The sequence below is a fragment of the Lepidothrix coronata genome, unplaced genomic scaffold, assembly GCF_001604755.1.
Source record: "Lepidothrix coronata isolate B3197 unplaced genomic scaffold, Lepidothrix_coronata-1.0 Scaffold139, whole genome shotgun sequence".
Lineage (NCBI taxonomy): Eukaryota > Metazoa > Chordata > Aves > Passeriformes > Pipridae > Lepidothrix > Lepidothrix coronata.
This window is the reverse complement of record NW_016690319.1, coordinates 325,688-348,661: the sequence shown is the minus strand read 5'-3', so window position 1 is coordinate 348,661 and position 22,974 is coordinate 325,688. Positions and strand designations below refer to the sequence as shown.

General features: G+C 41.0%; 1 protein-coding gene and 1 long non-coding RNA gene across 2 annotated transcripts in view; one reads left to right on the top strand and one right to left on the bottom strand.

The window, feature by feature from the left end:
• Positions 1 to 532: 532 nt before the first annotated feature.
• On the bottom strand, positions 533 to 6,254 carry LOC108503461. Its single transcript, XR_001876839.1, has 3 exons — positions 6,148 to 6,254; positions 4,970 to 5,155; positions 533 to 1,696 (listed from the first exon to the last, which is right to left on the bottom strand). It is a non-coding gene; the product is annotated as an uncharacterized LOC108503461 (long non-coding RNA).
• A 105-nt stretch (positions 6,255 to 6,359) lies between these two features.
• SATB1 (SATB homeobox 1) overlaps positions 6,360 to 22,974 on the top strand; it is a 92,351-nt gene continuing 75,736 nt past the window's right edge. The window contains exon 1 of the mRNA XM_017827433.1: positions 6,360 to 6,461. The gene's annotated coding sequence lies outside the window, so the exon portion shown is untranslated. The remainder of the gene's footprint in view (positions 6,462 to 22,974) is intronic.

The following is a 22,974-nucleotide window of genomic DNA, read 5'->3' as shown; positions in this document are numbered from 1 at the left end:
AAAAAAAAAAAAAAAAAGTAAAAATAGTCCTGGGAATAAGTCCTATCATTACTGCTGTGACGCTGCTGCACTTTGTCAAAAAGCCAGTCATGTCAGGGAATCTGGGCACACTCCAGAAGTGACCAGGAGGCCAAGATGACCAGGACACTTGAGTGGAAGAATATCGCAGTACTGATGTCCAGAGGACTTGGGTGGGCATGAACACTCCTGGAAAGCCACTTGGAAGCCACAGGTGGAAAAGGAACTAACTCCAAGGCATGAATCATGACAGGCAAACGTAGTGCTTTGAGGTTTAGGCAACTGCTTAGCAGAGGTTTTGTGAATCACAGCTGTTTGTTCAGATGTTTCAATTCTAACTGAGTTCCACATTTCACACCATCCAGATCCTCTTATTGATCAAAACACAAGTATTGACAGAGACATCTTTGTGCTCACCAAAATATCTTTTTATTTAAGAAAAAACAGCAGCAATTACCAAAGAGAGTTGACATGGAAAGCATTGAGTTGTTACCTTCACAGCATAATCCTTGTCATAGCTCAGCTGACAGACTGATTATTCAAAGTATGGTGCACCTACGGCTGGGAATCATATTGCAAGGCTTAGGGCTTGACACTAAAACTGCCCTGTCTGTCGATAAATCCCACAGAAAGAATTTTGCTAAATCTTATTTTCACTTCACAATATTCCCAAGGTGAATATATAATTTTGCGGAAGTAAAAAATTTATTTTGACATTTGACTTCCACTCCATGATAGAAACATTAGCAAAAAGCCCTACTAACTAGATGTTGTAAACTCCAGACCAAAGACATGTTGCTTTAAAACTTCCTCATTCTGGTCATGTTCTGTTTAGGCCCCTACAAAATCTCTACATTTCTAGTAACAAAATGTATTTTTGTCTCTAAAGACAAACAGTATGTGAGATGTTTAATATTATCACCTATAGCAGGAAAAACTTTTTCACTGAACTTACCAAGAATACAAGAAAAAAGGTAAATTTCTTCTCTTTCTTCTGTGTTTGTAAACCTATTTACCAAGACCTAGTGGCACACCTTGTAACGCCTAGTTAGGTATTTAAAATTGCAACATGACTACAAGTTAAATATAATTCGTGAAATATATGCCATATTTGATAAAAAATGCATGTAGTCAGAATCATATGATGATTTAATTTGCATAGATGTAAAACCTGAATTTATTATACACAACCTATATTCATAAAAGTAGACAGTCACCTGGTTCTCTTCACTGGTTTAATCTGGCAGTCCCTCACTAGAGGCAACAGAATTTTTAAAAGCAGTCAAGATGAACCAGACACCAAGGGGAAGGAGAAAAGAACAGACAATGAGCAGGAAAAATGGTTCACACAAATATTAATATAACTCCTTCAATCCTTTAAAAAATTACACTTTTTAGACTGACAGAAGATGGAGAGAGCAGTCAGACAAAAGAGAAGTGAGTTTGATATCACTGATGTACCCACAATAAGTTGATTTTTTTCCTAAAGAGAAGTTTTAAAAGGAAATATACAGGACGCAGCTTACTTTTTTAAGTAATCCAAAGATCTCGTGTAAGAGATGTGGAACAGAAAGTAGTTACCATCTTGGAGAGAAGCTGAATGGACTGACGTACTGTGTAACATCAAGGCTGGAAAACACAGGTCTTCACTAAGTGACTGGAGGACACTTAAGCCAGTCTGGAGACAGATAGATGAATTTGTTATTACTGACAGGATTCCCATTTCAGAAAACAAATTTTCAGGAGAGACATTCAGATAGTGAGGTGGCATAGGCTTAAGCTTGGGAGATTGGTGTCTAACCAACAAGGAGTAGAATAATCAAGACTGCAGAAATACCCTGGCGATACATTCAGAAAAGTCTGACTACCTTCCACTGAGTCAATAGTGAGACGGAACACCAGACAAGGTTGAGGTACTGCTGATAATGGTCACTTGCACCTAAAATATGCACAGAAGGCTACAATGCATGGTTGTATTTGTTCACTACCATTTTCATCTACAACAGGTAATGCTTATAACCAGTTGGAACACAGTTACTCAAACCACGTCTTAACATTTCAACAAGCAGCTGAGATATCTATGTGTAGACCATGCTAGTATGCAGGTTTCTTTGTTATGTTTCACAAGTAACAACATATAAATAGTTTACAAAACCTTGGCTGTGGGTTTTTTATGTTAAGAAGGAAAAAAGACCCAAATGTTATTTTCAGTTTCTGATGTGCTTAGTTTAAAGCAAACCATGAAAAAAGCAAACAATCGTAGGGCATGCTAGGTGGCATGTAGTTTTTTTCACTCATATAGCATTATTCATATACTACAAGCTGGAAATAAACCATACTTGGTAATGTACATATTACTTGAGAACAACATAAGTATCTGAGCATTCCTGAGAGTTCTGTTGCTCATCTGTAATTTCAGGCAGAAGATGGCCTTCTCTGTCAATCATGGGTAAACATAAATCTCAAGTATCCACACATTTATGCAGCGTTTCTTCTTGATAATGAACATTTCATTTTCCCAGCAAACATCAGATAGAGAATGTATGTATTTGGTTCCTGGATCTATGTGGATGCTTTTAACCCCATTCTACTCCTCGCTGAACTTCGTTTTCCACCCCTCTCTACTCATGTCTAAACATAAAGATATTTACATGTCTGAAAGGAACTGGAAAGCAACTGGGATATTTCCCAGAGGATTTTAAAGCTCTTCTCACACAAAAGAGTCACAGTAGCACTTTAATAAGGAGCACCTCAGGAAAGGTCTCTGACATAGTTACAATTAGCAGATTCATCACTTTCACTATCTCACTTGTAAGTGAAAGATGAAAACAGAAATATTTTCAGTTAGTATTACCCTTCCCTGGAATCACTTATGTCTGTAGCCCTTATAGAATGGGTCATCAATAAGATGGTCTTTGGATAAACGTACTTTTACATACTATTCAAAGTCCCTGCAACTGGTGGGACTTTGAAATCTCATGTATATCTTTCCTTGGCAGGTTCTAAATCCACAAATTCATGAGTAGCTTATTGTGATTCATATGCCACTTTCATTTTTGGCAGGTAATGCTAATGGTATTGGAGAATGACTATTTGAATGAGATCTGCACCCACTTCCCTCAAAGCAGGACTCTAAAAATGCTCAGAATGGAGCTGTCAGCATAAATAAAAAAAATAAAATTTAAAAAAAAGCCAACACTTATTCTGTATAGGGTTTTGACTGTACCATTCCAGGCACCAGGGATGAGCAGGATGAGCAAGACTTTCTAAAGTTCCTGTAGAAGGCTGGGCAAGCAAACATCTAGGGGTGGACATTGAGGAAGAGGAAATGTCTACGTGTCAGTAACAGGAAAGTTATATTGTATGCCTGCTTTTTAGGCATGCCATCTGTGCTCAGTCATACCATACAGCTTTCATGACATGTCACAGCTAAAGGGCAGGCAATATATGTCTTGCTTCAGTGACATGAATGACACAACTTGGTACATAACTCTCAAACACAGTATATGGTTGTCCCATATGTTTTTCAATGTTTAGACCCATGCTAAGTATTTTGATACTGAAAGCACTGAAAGTGCATTATAGTGAAAACTGATGCACACTAGGTAAGCAAGAGCACCTTACCTATACTAATGCTGGACTTCTCATTGTGTTTTGTTGACCTGTAACTACACCATAACATTCAGCAAATATTGTTTACAGGAGCCTAATAACAAGCAATTCTGTTCCCATTACTGCTCACAATCTCATGTTAAATATTTTTTTCCAAAGTAAACTGGCCTATGTAGTTGAAAGGTACCACCACACTTTTTTTTTAAAGCTGGATAAATCTTATCTTTACAAAAGGAACTGTGAGCTAAAAAAAAAAAATGTATTTTGACTAACGTACAAAATTGATGAAAAATAAGGTTTACGTTACATTTCTTTTTTAAAGAAGCATTTTCCATAGTACACTTAAGAATCTTTAAGAGGGAGCTTGGTCTAAATTCAGTTCCAGTCCTGGATCTGCTCTTAAATCCATGTGTAGCCTCAGGCAAATGTGTTAATTTTCCTGTTTCAGTTTCCCTGCCTTTAAAGTAGGGATAACGCGACTAACCCACATAGCTTAGCTGCAATTTGTAACAATGAGTAACTTGACTATTAGATTTCTGAGACATGAAACATGATTATTATTAGGGCTTACTGACCAGCCAGTCAGAAATGTGATACAAAATAAAGGAGATGGATCTTTGACAATAGAAGATGCAGGTTAGTCAGTCAGTCAGTCTGAGCAGCCCTGTGAGGAGGCAGCTCTAGGGAGGGGGTAGCTGGACTCATAAAAGTGAGAATGTCCCCTTTGTACTGATTTCCTATTTATTACCCCATGGTATCAAAAGACCATAGAAAGCTAAATTCTCTCTGAGAAATGAATAGGTCCAAAGCACTACAACAAATCAGCTGCAGGCAAATAAATTTTTATCTGTGTAAGTGAGCTTGATGTTATTTTCTAGTGGAAATGTCAGAATTGATTAAAGACCTAGCATTTCTATCTAAACTGAGAATAGTGAATGATATGTTTTAAAGGGAGAAAAAGTCAGAGGACTGATAACATGGAGATAATGGGGTAAATTAATTTCTGGTGTTGTTGCATTAATTTGGTACTCAGCATATTGGGTCCAAATTTGCACCACTGTACACAGTACAAATAGGAGTGCCTTTTAATAACTATGACAAAAATACTCTTCCCACTGGCAAGGTCAATATTATTAATTGCTATTCCTATTATTAACCTTTGGGCTTGTGTATCCTCCATGGATTAATGATTATTCAATAACTGAGCTACAAGGTTAACTTTCTAATAGCAATTAATAGAAGGGCATACCGCTGGTTAACTAGGAAAAGCACTGACTTATCAACTTCTTGGCCTTGGTCTTGTTTATGAGACATGCAAAGGTGCCTACAGGAATTGTACCTGTCAGTTCCCAGAGCTGAAAGAGGAAATCTGCCTCAAAGTCGAGACAAATAAAAAACGGAGATTGGGCTGACATCCGGGGCCCCCTCTCTTCTCAGTCTCCTAGGGAATAAGAAACAGCCTCAGCTTTCAGGGAAACCTGCACTCATTGCCAGGGTCCTTCTCCAGGAAGTCTGCTTCCAAATCCTGCATCGACGAAGAGGGAGAAGAAGGTCTTAAAAACAAAAGAAAAGAGAACAAGTACTTCCCCAAGGAGAAGTTTCACGAAAAAAGGCAATTCTCAAACAGCGTTACCGAGGAACATGTGGTGCCGGGTAAAACAGCAGTCAGGAGCACCAGGGGTGATGAGCGGCGGGACCCGACCCCGCTCCCGGCCCGATGGGGAAGCGGAGGTGCTGGGCGGGCAGAGGCCTCCGGGGGACGCATCCCCAACCCTGAAAGGCCGACAGCGCGGGCGCGGAGCATCGCTCCCTCAGCTACTTCAAATCGCAGGTGGCCGTGGGGCACTGCCTGCCCGAAAGGGGCAGCCGCCAGGGCGCTGGGAGTAGCGGCGCGGGGGCAGGTCTGGAAATAAAGGAGTGGGGGAAAGATGGACAGAAGGGGGAAACCGGGGGCCGAGGAGGGCGGAGAGAGGGCCGGGGGCGCGGTGCCGGGGGAAGGCAATGCGGGGACGGCAGAGGGTTCCGACTCGAGTCGCACGGCGGCGGGGCATGGGGGGCGGTAGGGATGGACACTCGCACACCCTCACCCCTCGGGACTTCCACAAAGTCAGCCCCACCGCCACGCGGGGCCGGGAGCCGCCAGAGAGGAGGAGACGCCGCGCTCACACACACAGACACACGCCACCTCCGCGTTCCAGCCGCTGCTCGGTTCTTCCCCCCCCCCCCACCTCCCCACCGCCGCCGCGCAGGCAGGAAGCAGCAGGCGTAGAGCCGAGCGGCGGCGCAGGGCTCGCAGTCCCCCGGCCCCAGTCGGACCGGCCTCCCGCGGCCGCGCTGCCCCGACGGCACCGCCGCCCCCTCCCCGGGGGCAGCGCGCACCTCCCCGCCCGGAGGGGCTGTGCGAGACAGCGGGCGGGGGGAACGCGGGCACACACACACACACACACATATACACACACACGCGCACGCACACCGCACAGACACGCAGGCAGAGGCAGGGCTGCCCCACGCCGGTACCTTGCTGCCCTGGTGTTTTCCGTCCGGGCTCCTCCTTGCTGAGGCAGCTCGGAAGCGGAGCCGAGCGGGCGGGTGCGTGTGTGTGTGCGAGTGCATGCGTGTGCCTGTGTGTGTGTGTGCGTGTGTGTGTGCGCGAGAGCGAGCGAGCGAGAGAGACTCTCCCCCCTTCCCCTCCCCCTCCTCCTCCTCGCTCTCCTTCCTTTAAACGCCCACTCCTGATGGGTGAAAAGACAACTTGAACTTCAGTGCAATTAACTTCGCCGGCGCCTCGGAAGCCGGAGGTGTCGCCGGCCTCGCCCGCCGCGCTCCCATGAGTGAGTCGGTCCCGCTCCTTCGGCGTCGCTCCTCGGGGACGGGGGGGACGGGGCCGTGCCGGGGGCACCCGCCGCGCTGATTTACCGAGGCCGGCGGTGTCGGCACGAGAGGGCGGGCGGGGGGAGGCGCGGGGCGGGTGGCTCCGCTCGGCGCTGCCGCTGCAGGAGCTACTCGGCCGGCACGGGCTCACACCTGCCGCCGCGCCGCTGGCGCTCGCCGGCCCCGTTCCGCTCCGCTGCCGCCTCATCCACCACCGGCACAGGGAGAGCAGGGGGAATGGGTGACAGAGGGGGGAAAAAAGAAAAACGTAGAAGTTTGGCAAAGTTCTCACCCGGCCCCGCGCGCCTCCCGGCAGCGGCGGGTACGGGGCGGCGGCGCCCCCGACGGCGAGCGGTGCGGGGCGAGGCGGCGGCTCGGAGCGGGCTGGGGGGTCGCGGGAAGCCGGGTGGGGGGTCGCGGGGTGGTACTTCCGCGGGGCGCCGGGGTTGCCCGGCGGCCGAGCGGCGGCGGCTGGCCCAGCCGCGGACGCGCCCGTGGCAGTGGGTGGCACGTTCCCCCCGCCCGCCCGCGGCGCGACCCGGCGCTGCCGCTGTCACGGGGAGCAGTGCCAGGAACTCGCTCGCCTCTGTGCTCCTGGATTTTATTTTTGATTTTTCCGCTCCTTCTCCGAACCCGCCACCCGAGGTTTTGCTAAACCCTCGCCCCTTTGTCGTCGTCCCTGCCGGCTGCCTGGGGGAGCGCTCCTGACAGGCACCTGCCCGACCCGGAGTTTCCCTCTGCCAGTCTCCAGCTTTCTCTGACTGCGAGAGAAACTTCGCTAAAATGCAAGTTTGCTGAAACACTTTGCACCAGCTCCTAAGCTGAAATGAGTTTAAACTGAGGAAAGCTCTCCGTTGGTTTTAGTCCATCCAAATGAGCGCAGCACTTTTGAGAAAATAATTCTCAAATTCAGATGCAGAGACTCCAGGGCATGTGATCTGGAGGTGCCCTTTCATTCTGGTCCGTGCTGCTTGGGTGGGAGTTAGCAGCAGCCCTTTATTTCTACTTTATATTATTTTGGTACAGTGCATTCGTATATTTGTCTGCTGTAGTCTGCTGGCAAACATTAGCATTCAAGCTTACATTTTTGACAAATGTGCAGACAGGAATAGCATGAATAGGCATCTTAAATATTAACAACCTAAGCATCTGTTGTGAAACAAATTTAATATATTTACTCTGTTTTTCTCACATTGTTAGAAAAGGTTACAATAAGTGTAAAATTTCAGCTGTAGTTAGCACAAGGAATGCTTGGATATTTCACTGTCTCTTCAAGCATTTAACACAATCACCAGATAGAAATGTGTCAAATCAGGCGCACTATTCAAAAACAACTTGAAACTGTAAGTGTAGAGTGTATAGACATGAATGTAGGATGTTCACCGCAATTTCTATCTTCTAATTACTCTGCAGCACTGTTTGTAGAATTTGAGAGTGCTCTTTTCAGTCCCGTACTCCTCTATGCTCTTTAATATGTTTTATACATACACTAATTTTCTAATTCACTTCCTATTTGAGATTATTATTGGTAGTACCTTGCTTTTCAAGTTGAAGCAATGGTTTTCCATGGAAATGTGAAATAACATAGAGTAGGTAAAAAAATGAGCAGACAGAAAATGCGTGTTCACGTATAAGCATGCGTCTGAACAGACAACGCACACACATAATAAGGCAACAGAGGAGAAATTAAAATCACTGGCTAGTATGCTATGTATGCCCACTCCTGAATACAGCTAGTGGAAAAGAAACAACTGACTCCAAGGAATTCCTCCGTCCCTGGAATAAAACTGTTCAGAGTAGAACAAGAGCACAGAAGAGCGAAGTCTCCAAAAAGACTGTAGAGTTATTTCAGGAATCAGTGCATTCCTTCCCTTTTTCCCACAAGTCCAAATATGTAATAAATAAGTCCTTTGTATGCAAAAGAGTTTACTGGAACAAAAAATATTTAAATGAAATGCTTTTTGTGCATGCACTTTGAAAAACTGTCCATTTCCTTTTTACATTCTTTTTTCTTAATTCTTTAAATAGGAAAGTAACTCTTGCAGTTTCCCCTCGCCTGTTATTTTAGTGATTCGCATGATTCCTAACCTGCTGCTGTGCTTCTAAGAAAACACTGTAAAGCAGAGTCGATCTGTAACTCACTGATGGGACATAGTGCTTTGGCAGCATGAAAAGCAGAGAGAGACTGCCCCATCTTGTATGCGAGCAGGACACCTTTTTGGTTTGCAGCGTAGGCCCAGCAGGTCAGCGGATGAGCACCTGCCCTCTGTTCATGTGCTTCCCAAGGCAGGACAGGCAGCGCCAGCCCTGTCTGCAGCCATTCCTGCAGCCCTGCCAGTATCCCACGGGCACCGACCACCACGTTCAGCCCTGCTGGGGACATGGACAAATCCACCCCCGCAGCACAAAAACCTCTTACAGAGGTTTCTCCCGCATTTCAGGTTTGGGCTAGAGAGGGGTTTACTGCCATTTAGAAGACAATCAGCTGAAGTCTGATGTTCTTGTTAAAAAGCAAACCACCAAATCTTTTACATGTATCAACTATTCAATTTTTGGAAATATTGTCACCTTTTTATTGTCATCTGTTTTTTAATCTAAGCATTGTTGGAGAAATTTGAAGTAATTCTTTAGGTTTCCAGCTGTATTGGGGGAAAAAAAATCAAGATTATTTTATTAACAAAATAGCATGTAATATATAGAAAAAGTTATTAAAAGCAGATTTCTGAATTAAAACTGGAGGAAATATGACTTCTGAAATATTTTAGTCATATTTCTAGGAACTATGGTATTTTAACATAGACTCTAGTGAAGCATTTTATTGCCTTCTTGTGTATAACTGCCATTGCTCTCTCTAGATATATTTAATATATAACCAATGAAGCCACAAACTTTCCTTCTACAACAGTTTAAACACATCTGGAACGTTTTACTTTCTTATAATTTATGTTAATAGATGTAGAGTGTATATACAATCTTCTCAGACATCATTGCTTTTTCCAAAGGGGAATTTTTTTACTTTCAGTCAGGGAATATATTTATAAGAACAAAATAACTCAAAGTATAGGCAATTCTATATATCATTTTATTTTCTGTTATATTAGGTTGATTATATAAAGCTTTCATTTAGAGCAATGAGATGATGAAATTACAGAGGAGTGATTGGCTTTTGTTTTTTTCAAATGGTTCAAGTTGAGGGCTGCAAAAATGAATGTTTTTGGTAAAGTTCTTGAGTACATAATATTTTTCATAGAATTCTGACAAATTAATTTAATAGAAAAGCCACAAGTCTCTTAGCGTGGAAGGCTATATTTTCAGGTAAAATGGAAGTTCTGCTTTTGCCGTTATAGGCATCAGGCTTCAGTAATCTGCTCCTCTTGTGGAATGAACACTTTCTACTTAAAGCTATCATGCACCTACTGTTTATTTACGCTGCATTAAACTGACAGCACGGCAATCAGAGGAAAAAATATGACTTACTTTCCTGAAGTAAACACCAGCTTATAGGTTAGTGCATGTATTTATATTCCTGTCGCCACTAAATAATGGCTGTCTCCAGTTTAATATCTACCTGTGGTGTTACCGAGGGCTGCTGGCTCTTCCTTGTTTAAAATGAGGAAAAAACGAAGGGGGGGGTGAAGAAGAGAAGAAAGTTTTGTTATCATTCCACTCCAAGAGGAACTTAACAGAAAAGTGATTCGGTATTCCTTTCTGTGGCATGCTGAAGCCAGTTTTAAAGACATAGTATTCTGTTTTACTTGGTGTAATTGAATTACATCTCAAACAGGGAAAACAGAATTCCTTAACAGTATTTGTCTATCCAAGACACTGAAATTGTATATTCAGGCAATGGCAGATTAAGGGCAGAAGCATTTTATTAATAACTGAAAGCACATATGTGTGTGTGATGAAAAATGTTCTGCAAATCTGTCACTATGCAATCAAGTGCATTTTTTAAACTTTAGTTGTCACAAAGTTGCTACTGATTCTAAAAAAAAAAAAAAAAGTAAAACAGTTTGACGGTTAAAGAGTAACTTACTGTTCTTACTGCCTGTTATACTGAAATTCTGCAACTTTATAAAGTCCATGTCAGAAAGCCCTGTTGATATTACTTTTAATCTTGGACTAATGCATCCAAGTACCTGGCATTTGAACTGAAGATAACTGTAGTCAGAATAACCCATAGTTTGCAGAAAGCTTCCCTAAATTCTCTGTTGGAGAATTACAGTAATAACCTCTACATCAGAGGTCCATTTTTTCCTCAGATTCTGAAATTATTACTTAACATTAAGTTGACTTGTTTGTCAGTTCCCGTGGCAGTGGTATCCTTAACTCTCAATAACCCTGACCATAACTTGTAACTGTTACTTCCAAAAGGATATACTATAATGTATAAAGGATACACTAATAATACTAAATTTCCTTCAAAAATGTTGGTGTTTTTGAATATTTGCCATCCTGTGGCATGTAAGTTAACCACAGTTATCACCAACCCTTCATTACTTAATTGGTATCCATTCTGTTGCTTTGCAAATGTCTACTTTCTAATGGTTTCTGCACTGCATTGCTATCAGTAGGTATAAGTCTTGATAAAGATTAATTTTAAGGAGACTTGTCAGTACTGATCTTGTACATATGTTCTGATTTGGTCCTCGTGCCCTGAACCAGCTGTAATCTACTCTTAATCTGTGTTATCTGGTGCAGTATAGTAGGAATGGCAATGCAATATAGTAGTAATAGTAGAGTGTAGTAACATACCTCAGGCACTGTCTGAATAGTAAATATTTCCTTTTAAACTTGTTGGGCCTGACTTTGCTCCCATCCACACTGGTGTGTCACTGCAGAGGTTGGTAAACCTTCGTTTTTACAGTTTTTGTAGGGTATCAGTGTTAGGTGTTCAGATGGGCTGAGAAACACACTAACACTTAGTATTTATGCCAAGGTCCACCTCTTAGCTATTTATTTGGAACACCAACACAGTGATCTCTGTGGAGATTGGTTGTCCTGTGAGACACTCCACATCTGTGTATGCTGGGATTAGGACTCTAAGAAGACTTCCTTTCACTGGAGCCTATGCTAGCTCTGCTCTGTGAGCTGTTGTAAAGCATCGCTGGAGACACCTCTCCCCAGCTGTAGGCTCACAGGAGTTAGCTCTCGCCACCTTGTGCTTCTCTGTTGTGAACTGCAGGTTAGATAGGCAGAAGCGTCTGCTTGCCTGCAGATGGGCCTCAGTCACCCCAGCTGCACCTGGGTGCAGAACATCAGGATGGGCCACATCTATCAGCTGTGTTGGCCTTACATAACTTCCAGCGACTATCTGCTCTATCTTTCCCTTGGGACATTATGACATGATATGACCTGAGGAGATAAGGGAGGTGCTTTAAACCTCGAGTGCATCTCATCTTCCCAGGATCCTGCTCTGACAGGATTTATTTGGCCAGCAGCAATCATTTGTGGGTCATTCCACTTGCTGCTCACTAGACAAAGTGGTGATGCACTCAGTTCACATATACTTGGAGGACTGTCTTATAATTTTTTCTAGTGTCTGGACTCCTGGTTCTGGTTTCAGCCCTGACAAAAATGTGTGATTTTGGGTTCATAACTGTCCATGCTATGTTTGCCATCCTTAATGCTGTGACCTTGATTTTGAAAATGCTCAGTAGTCACAACTTCAGATGAAAGAAAAGGAAGCTGCCGCGCACTATTCTTCTACAAATGTGGCCTTTAATACACTTTAATATGGTTTATTTACTTAGCTATAAAATTAGTAATATATTTGTTTCATAGAACACCGAAGGATTAAGTAATTCTTTGCATTTGTAGATCAGTCCTAAAGTGGAAAACATTTTCAGCACAAGTGCCAAGAATTGCTGCTCTGAACTCAAACAAAGGTGCAACAAAGGTATATCCTTTTCAGTAACTGCACTTAGAATATATGTCTGGTCATAACAGCCAGGTAATTAAAAACATTTTCAATGAACAGGAGAAAAATTCTAAATATCATACATGCCCTGAATTCCTAATTCTATTACATTAAATAAAAGACAGAAAGAGAGGAGGGGAAAGAGAGTGGGAGAGAGCGTGCATGCACACAAACTCACAGAAAGACCAAAGGCAAAAAATGAAGTGGGGAGAAATTGCACAGCAAGTTTTAAAATGTTCATAATCAAAGATTAAATTAATATTTTTGTGGAGAGCAGTCTTAAAAAGATTTTAAATTATTGACGCTTTTCATCATAGGTGGGCTTCCTTGATAAATGTAAGAAGTCTCAAGAATAATTAAAGGCATCTTAAAACTTAAAAATGACAGTTTTAGCTTCTAAGGATTCATTGTAATATAATAATACTGTATGCTTTTTAGTGTTACTTCTGCACTAGACATTTAATTACAGTCTTTGTAAGACATGTTATCTGTGTAGTAACCAGTGCATAAAAAGAATGATATTTACTTTTACATACAAGCTCTTGCTTGCCAGCTTTCTTTTTAAGATTATAGATTAAGATCTCCAACCCAGAATGTTCATGTCTTCAATGAAAACAACTTAATTTGACACGATTTTTGGGAGGAATGGGGCATTTATTGTAATAGTACTGCTTCTGTAGTCACACTTTTTGCAATAATACTTGAACTGCTGCTTAGCAGTGTTGGTTTTTTTTCTGTGCAAAGGCCCAAACTCAGCATTTCTTTGCTTGTTTAAAGGATAGATTTTAGACTATTAAACGAAAAAGCTGTTTAAGTTTTATATTGAGAAGTAAGATTAAAAAAAAATCCAAGAGTAGGTTGGTAGGTTTTTCACAGGTACAGCTTATTGCTGGGAGGAAATTTGGGGCCTGCTTTTCCTATGTCAGATAATGAGTATTGTCTGAAACACATACTGGATAATGTAAATTTATGGGATTTATAGCTTGTTCCACACATTGCTGTGGAAAAGTGCAAGAAGGTGGAGAAAATTAGTTTTTCTTGTGATGCATTTGCAGATTCCCCTAAATGTGAAAAGTGCTCTTCCACAGTTCCTAGATTTTGCACTGCCGTCATTGCAGGATGAGGCACAATGGAGACCGCATCCAACCGTTTTAGAGCAGAGCTTTTCAATCGATCGTATGTATCATATGTCTTCTTTTAGGTCTTGTTTTTCGTTTCTTATCTAGAAGTCCTGTGCAGGAATGGTACAATATTGGTGTTGAGGCCCTAGTTTCGGTATCCTTCGTAAGAAAATCTCACAGTCAAATCAATCAATCGAAATCAGTCTCTGTCCCGTTGACTGTATTTTGTTGACTTTCTTTTTCTTTTTTTTTCTCTTCACTTGACTCACTGAATCCATAATCCTTTTTGCCGTTCCTGATGAATTTTGCTATAATCTTTTTAAGATAATTTTATAATAACATGTTTATATTTGAAACTTTATTTGGGTTGCAAGTCCTACAGGTAACTGACTTCTGCATTGCCACTTAAAATGACAATTAGGATACTCACAGGTGTAGTTATTGTTTTCTAAGCATTCCGGAAGAATTTTATAGATACCATGCAAGAGAATTGAACCAGTAGAATTTCTTTATATATTTGGCAGGATGACAGATATGCCGTAAGAAGCATTATACTGTCTGATAAATTGCATTACCAAGCACTATTTCATATAAGTCCTGTCTCTTTAAAAATGCAGTCTCCTCTATTTGCCCTATTAATTGTTGATATGTTGCCATCCACAAGACAAAAATTAGAGCTGTAATTAAATAATCATGTGATGCTCCTTAGTGCCAGTGAGAGCAAACTCATTTTTCCAGGCCCTGATGGTCACTGATTATTGTATTACTACTGGCTTGCTTTATTTTTTTTTAATGGCTCTGTATTGCTGGGTTACCTAACCACTGCCCTTCTTTTCAAAATTAAAGGAATTGAAGAACATTAAGTCACTTAATTGGCCAGTGGTCTACAGGGACACAAAGTAGTCATACCTTCTCTGCTTTTTGGTCACTCAGTTGGTTCTACTGGGAGAACTACATCAGTGGTGTGGTTGTGTGCCATTTAATTTACACTGGTGTTTTGGCTGGGATGGATGCATATAGGGAATGCCAGGAGAATTACAAAAGGAGCAGGGTATTAAAATTCAGAAATGATTAAAATTGAAATAAAAGGATGCTGCTTCTTTGCCAGTACTCTGGCAGTCATAATGACACATAGAGATTAGTTTCCACCTTCATCTTTTCCTTCTTTCTCATTTCCTCTTGTTTATTGTTGACACATTTTCCTTATGTCTCTGCTTCTCAGCGGTTTTTTTTCGCTGTTATATATTCCTACTTTTTCTCTTTCCTTAAGCATGGAGAAGCTTACTTAACCTTATTATAACAATAACAGAATAGGTTATTAATATTTAATATGCACATGATTAAAATTTCTCTCTTAAACATAGGTCAGCTCTATTATTAACTGACATGTTATTTTTCATTAAAAAATTTTTATTCTGCCCTTACGGTTTCTCAAACACCCTTTACTTTGGTGGTGATTTAACACATAATGTTTAGAAAACTGTGTTAGGCTAGTGAAAAAAAAGAACTTACCAGTCATGGATAATCAATTATGCATGAATTCAGATATAACAGATGGAAACTGGTGAGTTAAAGTTTCTCTTTAGCTTCGTGATTTTTTTGTTTTGTTTTTGTGACACCTGTCTCTTATGTATAGATAAACATCTAACATAGCATACTGCTTTTCATGCGTCTTTGTGTGTTTTGCTTTTGGGGTTTGGGTTTTTTGTTTCTTTTTGGTTTTGTCGGTGTGGCATAAACTTATTTTCCCCTGTTCATAACTTACTATTTTTAATTTGTTTGTCTGTGAGCATCTCTATACTGCCTGCTTTTTCTAGGGCTAAATTGTCTTGTGATGAAGCCAGTACTTAATCTTGTAATAACTTACACAATGTCATTTAACCTTAAAATTGAGTCAGCACGATATTTTAAATTAGAGGAGTTCACTTTTGCCTTCAGCTGCTCATGGCCTATAGTGTTATGACATTAAAGCAACAGGACAGACTGAGGTTGGGCATATATATGCATATATGCATATACACACATTCTTGTGATTGTGATACTTATGTAGGCGTTCCCTCCAAAGGCATTAATTAAATTGCTTTCTATCATTTGACGATGAAGTAGATTGCTTTACTGCTTTTTATTAAAAAGTTCAGTATGGACAGGGCATAATATTTCTTTTGGCCATGGGAAGAGTTTCATAGACCTAAATCAAGTGAAAAAGACAATAACACTTTGTGACATGCCCACAGCAATGACCACTTAGTATTAAGTAAATGAAGGGTTGAATATGTTTTCTTTCTCTTTTTTACACAGAAATATCTAAAAGAACTTTAAGCATGGGCTTAGATGTGAGATGGCAGGGTTTCTGTGTAGCTCATTCCTGGCAGCAAATTGAGCAATTCTTATATTTGAAGGTGTCCCATGTTTCAAAAACATGGGGGTAAATTAATTTGGACATTATTTTTCTATGATTGCAATAATTTGGAGCATTTCCTCACATGGCTCCACCCACCTTGGAAGTGGCATATTTGCAGATGTGGTGCAGAGAGATTTTCCATCTGTATACCTATAAAGGAAAAATAAGTTGAGAGAATGCACTGCATCTTTTTCATGAGCAGAATATTCCAAAACTTCTTGTGAGCATCTTACCAATATTTGTGAAGGAAAAAATCTAATATGGGAAAGAGTTTGTAGTATAACCTGCCAGAAGCAAATTATAGAGAAGAGATCTTTCCATAAAAATTTTGGTATTTAATGCAGGAACTAATTTTACACACCTGTTCAGGCATTTCCTTCAAGTGCTTTCATGAGTATAAATTACTATCATAAATATTAAGCAAATTTTGCCCTAAAAATATTGTATTCTACTGGGTTCCCAACTGCTGCTTTCCACCTCAGTTTGTTTCCATTGTAGCCACTTAGCAGGAAATCTAGAAACATTGTTGTTTTAGCAAATAATACATTAAATATATGAATACATTTTTGTTAATTTCTCACTTATTTTTGGTTGTTTTTTCCTAAATCAGAACAAGTATTTTGAACATGTACAGGGCGCTTGGAGTGACATTTTGAAGTGATTTGGTTTTGCTTTATGTTGTTTGCCTTAAACTAAGCATATTCTGACATATGTATAAATGACCTTTATCTTAGTGACACTGCATATGCTAAACCTTTTTTTAGTTAGTGCCTGAATATTAACAGGTACCTTGTTCCTTAAAAGAGCCGTGAATATTAATGGCTAATTGTTCCTGAAAAGAACTGTGAAAAACTCATTCATTTTGTCTTTGTTATTGTGGAATCATCTGAGATTGAGATTGGAAGGAGCCCTAGAAGAAAAAGCTAATTCGGCCAAAACCACCAACTTTCAATTTGTTTTACACCACAACCACACATTTTGCATGTATTTTATGTACAATGAATATTGACTCCTGTCAAGTTTGGCTGTAATTAGATGCACAGTTTTACTTTAAAGGTTTTGAACCTTAGAAAAAGCGTAGCAGAACCTGGGCAGAGTTCTGAGTTAATAATGAAACTGGAAATAGGACATTTCATGTGGTTTTGTGTTTCATAATGAAAGTTTGACATAGTTAAGTCATCAATCAGTTCTAACCATTTCCTTAGACTTAAAACTCTTCCATGTTTTCAGTTTGTATCAGTAAATTTTTATTCATACTATCAGGTCAATGAAGGAGATGATTCTTCCGTTGATGAAGTATTCCTATGTCAGAAATCACTGTGGTTTGAGTTCAAGCAGCATGAACATCTAAGCTGTAGATAATAATGCTTGAATAACCCTCTGTAGAGCTAAGTGCAATGGTTCAGATGTTTTCTACCACAATGCACAGCTTTTCTTGGGCTGTGTGAAATTGATCCTTATCCAGAACTGTTCGATCAAATTTCTGTATTCCTAACAGCATACAAGTGATGGAAAATGAGTCAGGAACTGGAAAAAAGCAGAATCAGTCAAGAACATTGCAAACCACTTTGGAGATAACTTGGTGTACCTTTGCTCTTAGCCAGTAAAAATAACTGGATCTATGGATTTATATGTCCAGGGATCATGGTTTACATACTGTTAAATTAAGAGAGCTTCTATTCAGACACATCCCTAAAATAACCACTTATCAACTGACTCTTCTTTTAGGTAACAATTATATGCCTGTCTCATGCCTAGGAGTTATCTAGTGCTGTGATGATCAGAGTTTCAACAGGAACCACTTTTTTTCATCTCCCCACATCCCATATTAAACATCTTCATAGGAAAGACCTTAAAATTATACCTCTGAGGAGAAAGCTGTGAAATTAGTGACCTGCTGAACATACACTTATGACATAGGTAACTTGACTGATCCTAAGACACCAACTCTCCTCCTTTCTTCCAGCTGCCTAATTGCATTAAATATAATTATATAAAAGTTCCATTGCATTTTTTTATTTGTTCTTTTCTGTGGAAGTAGTTGGCTGTAGTTACCACATGGAAATTACGAGCATGACTCATCAAGGTTCTAGTCTAGGTTCTAAGGATGGAAGAGGACATGGTCCCCAAAATGCTTATTTTAAAGTTGAAGCTTATTATTTGAAGTAGTTGTGAAATCCACAGTCATAAAACATATTGGCTTATATTAAATAACATATAGATAGTGTTTGTGGGAGTTCATGTCCAACTACAGATAGGCAGTGAACTGAAGTTTGTCCACGTAGCAGGCAGAGACACTGCAACTACAGAGTAAGATATATGTAATTAACCATTATTTTTCATTGCTGTGATCTTTGATGGGCACACCTCTGTTAAAATTCTAGGCAATTAAGATATCTTGTGGCAACCAGAGGTAAAAGATTTGCTGTTCTCATTAGGGGTCTTGTTCACCCTTCACCATGCCAAACGTTTTTGTTGGGTTTTACTCCTTAATTTTCTTTCATCATTTTGCCTCTCTGTGACTCACCAAGGGGTGAACTGAAATAACTCTTGCGGTCACATCTGCAAAAGTATGTATATACTTCACTTGTACAAGTGTCCTAGTCAAAATAGACACACAGGTGTGAAATGACTTGCACAAAATGTGTGGTAGTTTGAGTAAAAACAGCTTGTTTTATCCAAAACCACATTTTGCATATTCTTATTAAACTCCGTTTTTAAAAAAAGATTCTGTGATTGAAGTACATTGCAGATAATGTTTGCAGGAGTAAACGAGCCTCGTCACAGAGGCAATCAATAGGGACATGTCTGTTTGTATATGATTTTACATATCTGCAAGCTAGCTGAGACATCCAACTACAAAATAGTGCACCATGGGACACTGTGTAGATATCTGATACTTCCCAGGGGGTTTGGGGTCTGTAAACTAATGAATGCACTACATGTAGCCATATATGTAGGTTTTTCACCTCTGATGAATATGGTAAGGATAATTTACTTCACTTAATAAGCAATTAAGTGCAGTTCAATACAGCTGACTATCGTAAGTTAAATATTCATTTTACGTAACTGTTTCAGGACATGGTGTGTGAGAGAACACAAACGAGCAGAAATTGCTCATGCAAAATGTGAGAGGGGACGACAGCTTGTGTGCGATGCCTTTCAGTGCTATGAATTTCATTTCATAGCACTTTTGCTTTTTGACAGGCATCCTATCCAGGCTGGGGCAGGTTGCAGTCAAAAAAAAATCTAGGTTGGTATGTAACTTTTGAGTTCAGCGTGGGGGATGTTGCAGAATGCTGTGATTCGCATTGGTGTGCATCACATTCTTGGGTCATATGTAAATTGAGATTGCTGCAGTCAGGTTGGTTAAAGCGTTCGAGCAGTGTCAGGCAACTATTGTTGCTCAGGGCAAAGCAAGGGGGAAGTCAGTCTGAGGAGACTGAAAAACAACTTCAGTCAGAGGTGCGAAACTTGTAGGGCTGCAGGACTGCATTGGCACAGCAGCAGTGACTGTGATGAGGTTTGCACAGGTAGCTGTGGGATAAGACAGTAGGGCGCATCCTTCCCCTTCACCCACAATTCTGTCCAACCCACATGGCAGTTAGGTACAAGCCCACCAAGAAGTCATCCACCTTTCGGCCATAGATGTTTACCTTCAGAAAGCCACAGATTGGTATTTTCATTGCCTTGCTGTCCAGCAGTTACCAGTAACCACAGATGTGCACCAATCACCCCTTGCAGTGGGGGAAAGGCATTCAAATCCCTACCAAAGGGAGGTTCCTAACAGTCCCCCGGCCCTTGTGCTTCTCTGCATCACCTCCAGCACAGGTGCTTAAGAGTCACCCAAATGGCCGCAGTGTTGTCAGGAGTACATATGTATAAAACCCAATCAGCCTTATCTCCCCGAAGAAATCTGATAAAAGAAAATACACGGCCTTGCTGATTTTGCTCTGCTGCCAGGTCATTTCTGTTTGTGTTGCACAAGAGCCAAGCCTCAAAATTTGGGCCCATATTTCCTAATTTATTTTGAACAAGAAAAGATTGGAATAGAGGCCTTAGGAGGCACCAAGGCAGTGTGCCACACGGGAGAATTTGTTTTGCTTTGCAGCTACTGAGACCACTGCTCGAGAGTTAATTCACCATGGGGTGGAAAAAACACAGCCCAACTTTTATCTTATTTCAACACAACCTAGTGCAAATGCATTTATATATCATAAACATAGCCCAACAACTTTATTAAGGATTAATAACCTTTATTAAGGATATATTTGCCTGCTGTATGTTGACTAGAAGCTATGAAAAATATGATGCTACTATTGCCGCATATTTAAATGATTGGCTGCATATGTATCCATGACAATATCTATTCATCTTCTGTTCTTTATATATATTTTTATTATAAATAACTTTCTTCTAGTGGAACATTTTAATATCAAAGTTGACACAGTGAAGTGCAAATTGTAATAGGTCAAATGAAAATCAGATATCTGTATCTTGAATTTATTCCAAGTACTTTGGTATTGATAAGAGATATCTGATTGTTGTCTATCTGTCAAGACATACCAGCCTTTAGTAATTTGTGCTTTCTAGTCAAAGCAAGGGTTCCACGCTTGGCTTTCCAAGTCTGTAGTAAATACTTTACCAGGCATAAGTGGTGTATGGGAATTAGATTAATCCATGTGGTAGGAAATTTATAAGGTTTAGTACATATAAGCAATTTCAAGAAGAGAGTTGTTTTCCATAATCATTTATCCCAAGCATAGGAAGCATATGCACAATTATATAATTAACAGAATATTTGTTTGTCAGTGTTTGGTTAGTGTGTGTAATAATATCATTATTAGGCCTTCTGTGCTCCTGTATTATCAGATTGTTATCTCCCTGCTCCTTTAATTCACCATCTCTGCTTTTTAGATTAATCACTTTGTTTTAATCCAAACATTTTAATTTTTTTTTTTTAACATGAAGAGAATGATTTGTGAACACCAAAGCAAACTTTATTTTAGAAGATTTTAATCTTTTGTTGTTAGTTATTGTCATGTCTGGTAATCATTTTGATAAGGTGGTGTTTTAGTCCCAAATCTTGTTCCAGATCATATTTGCTCTATTCTAATCAGCTCTGCATCTCTCAAATTATCTCCAGTGTCCTTCTCCTGTCATGCTGCAGGCAGCATACTGCCAGCTGAAACTCTCACATCCTTCATGACTTTCTTTAGTGGTCAGTCTTGCTTACTGCTGAAGTTTACTGATCATGCTTTTTTGAAAAGGTTGGAAAAAATGACACAATGTTGATATTTTTCATTGTGCCCACAAAGTTTGAATTCAGCTATTTAAGACTGGTTTTCCTCCAAGTATTCAAATGTATTGGGAAATAATAATTATCTCTTTGTTTCTCTTTTTCTTTTTTTTTTTTTTAAGAGGGACTGAATGATAGTCTATCTTGTTGGAAAAAGATTGGTTTCTAAACAAACAACCCTCTAGACAGTTATCCCTTGATCACATGTTATGGAAGATGTCATCTACATTTTCCCTTGTTTTCTTTGTGAAATATGTTTCTTGGGTTTTAGGTTTTGGGTTTGTTTTTTTTTTTTCCCTCTTCACCACTCTCGGTAACCACCTTAGTAACCTTTTTTCAAGACACACAACATAGATACAACTTTTATCGTTTCCTACGTATGCCACCTCCACTTGCTCTGCTTTGAATAATAGTATTATGTAAGAGTGTATTCATTTTCCAGCCTTGCATTTCTTTGCTTCTGAGATTATAATCTATTTTATGCACTGCATAATACGATACATATTTCATGCATTTCACGCTATTACCATTTTCTTTTTTCCTGCACGCCCTGTATGCTATTTGTGCTTATTTTGGTAAATGTCAGTGTGTTTCTTTACCTAGTCTTGATGCATTCTTCTTCTTTTATAATAAGTAATAAATATGTGTAGTGAAAATTTTCCTCTTTATAATGTACAGAAGCCGTATTATTTTGCGTATTACAGAACTAGTATTAGCCTTCCCACTCGCCTACTTTTGCTGCTGCCTCACGTTTGTATTGGGGTTTTTTGTTTTTGGTTGTTTTAAAGTTACTACCCTAAACATTTTGGTTATCTATCTGTCTATGCAACAGTTCATGTTTTCTTTGATGATGCAACTTTCCTTTTAGGCATAGTCTATTTAAACACTATGCATTTTATCAATAAAGAAGTTTAATTTTTCTCTTATCTCGTAGCTTGTACAAACTTGTTGCTTTCAAGTTTGGCTTGTCGGGTTACTTTTTTCCAAGTGCATGATGGGAAAAAGCCATGTCTGTCTCGCAGTTATTTGTCAATACTTTACCACCTTTTAGCTTTCACCTTTCAGGGGTGGCCTTCGGCCCCGCGCTGCGGACAGGACACAGGGACAGTTTTGTGACGTCCCGCACGCTGGTGGGGAGGTGGCATCTCGCCGTCCCGAGCCCGGAGCGATGTACCGCGCTCACCCCACGGTGTGCTGGGGGTTGCTCTGGCTGCCAAAGGCAGCGGCGGGCTGCCGCGTGGATGATGCCACGGAACGGGGCCGGTTACACCCAACCTCGGTCACCTTTAAGCAACGTGCCTGCTGCTTTACCTTCACCTCCGTCGGTATCGAACGTGGGGGGGCAGAAGAAACTTCTTTCCCCCACGTGGCCCTGCAGCTCGCCCGGGGGTCCCCCCGCGGCGCGCCCCGACCTGCGGGGCCGCCGCCGTGCACCTGCCCTGCCCTGCCCGGCGCGGCCCGCGCAGGCTCCGCGCCGAGGGGCGGGCGCTGCGCTGGCGCGGCGCGCCCGCCAGCAGGATATTGTTCAGCCCTCACCCCCGCCCCTCCTCCTGCTTCTCCTCCTCCTCCTCTCTCGCCGTGCTCGTCGCCCCCCTCCCCGCTCACCCCCTCCGCCGCAGGCCCCATCTGCCGCGTGTGTGCGCGCACGGGTCGCGCAGCCTGCGCGGCGTGGGGCCGTGCGCGGCGGGCATTGTGCGTGGGGCCGTGCGCGGCGGGCATTGTGCGCGGGGCC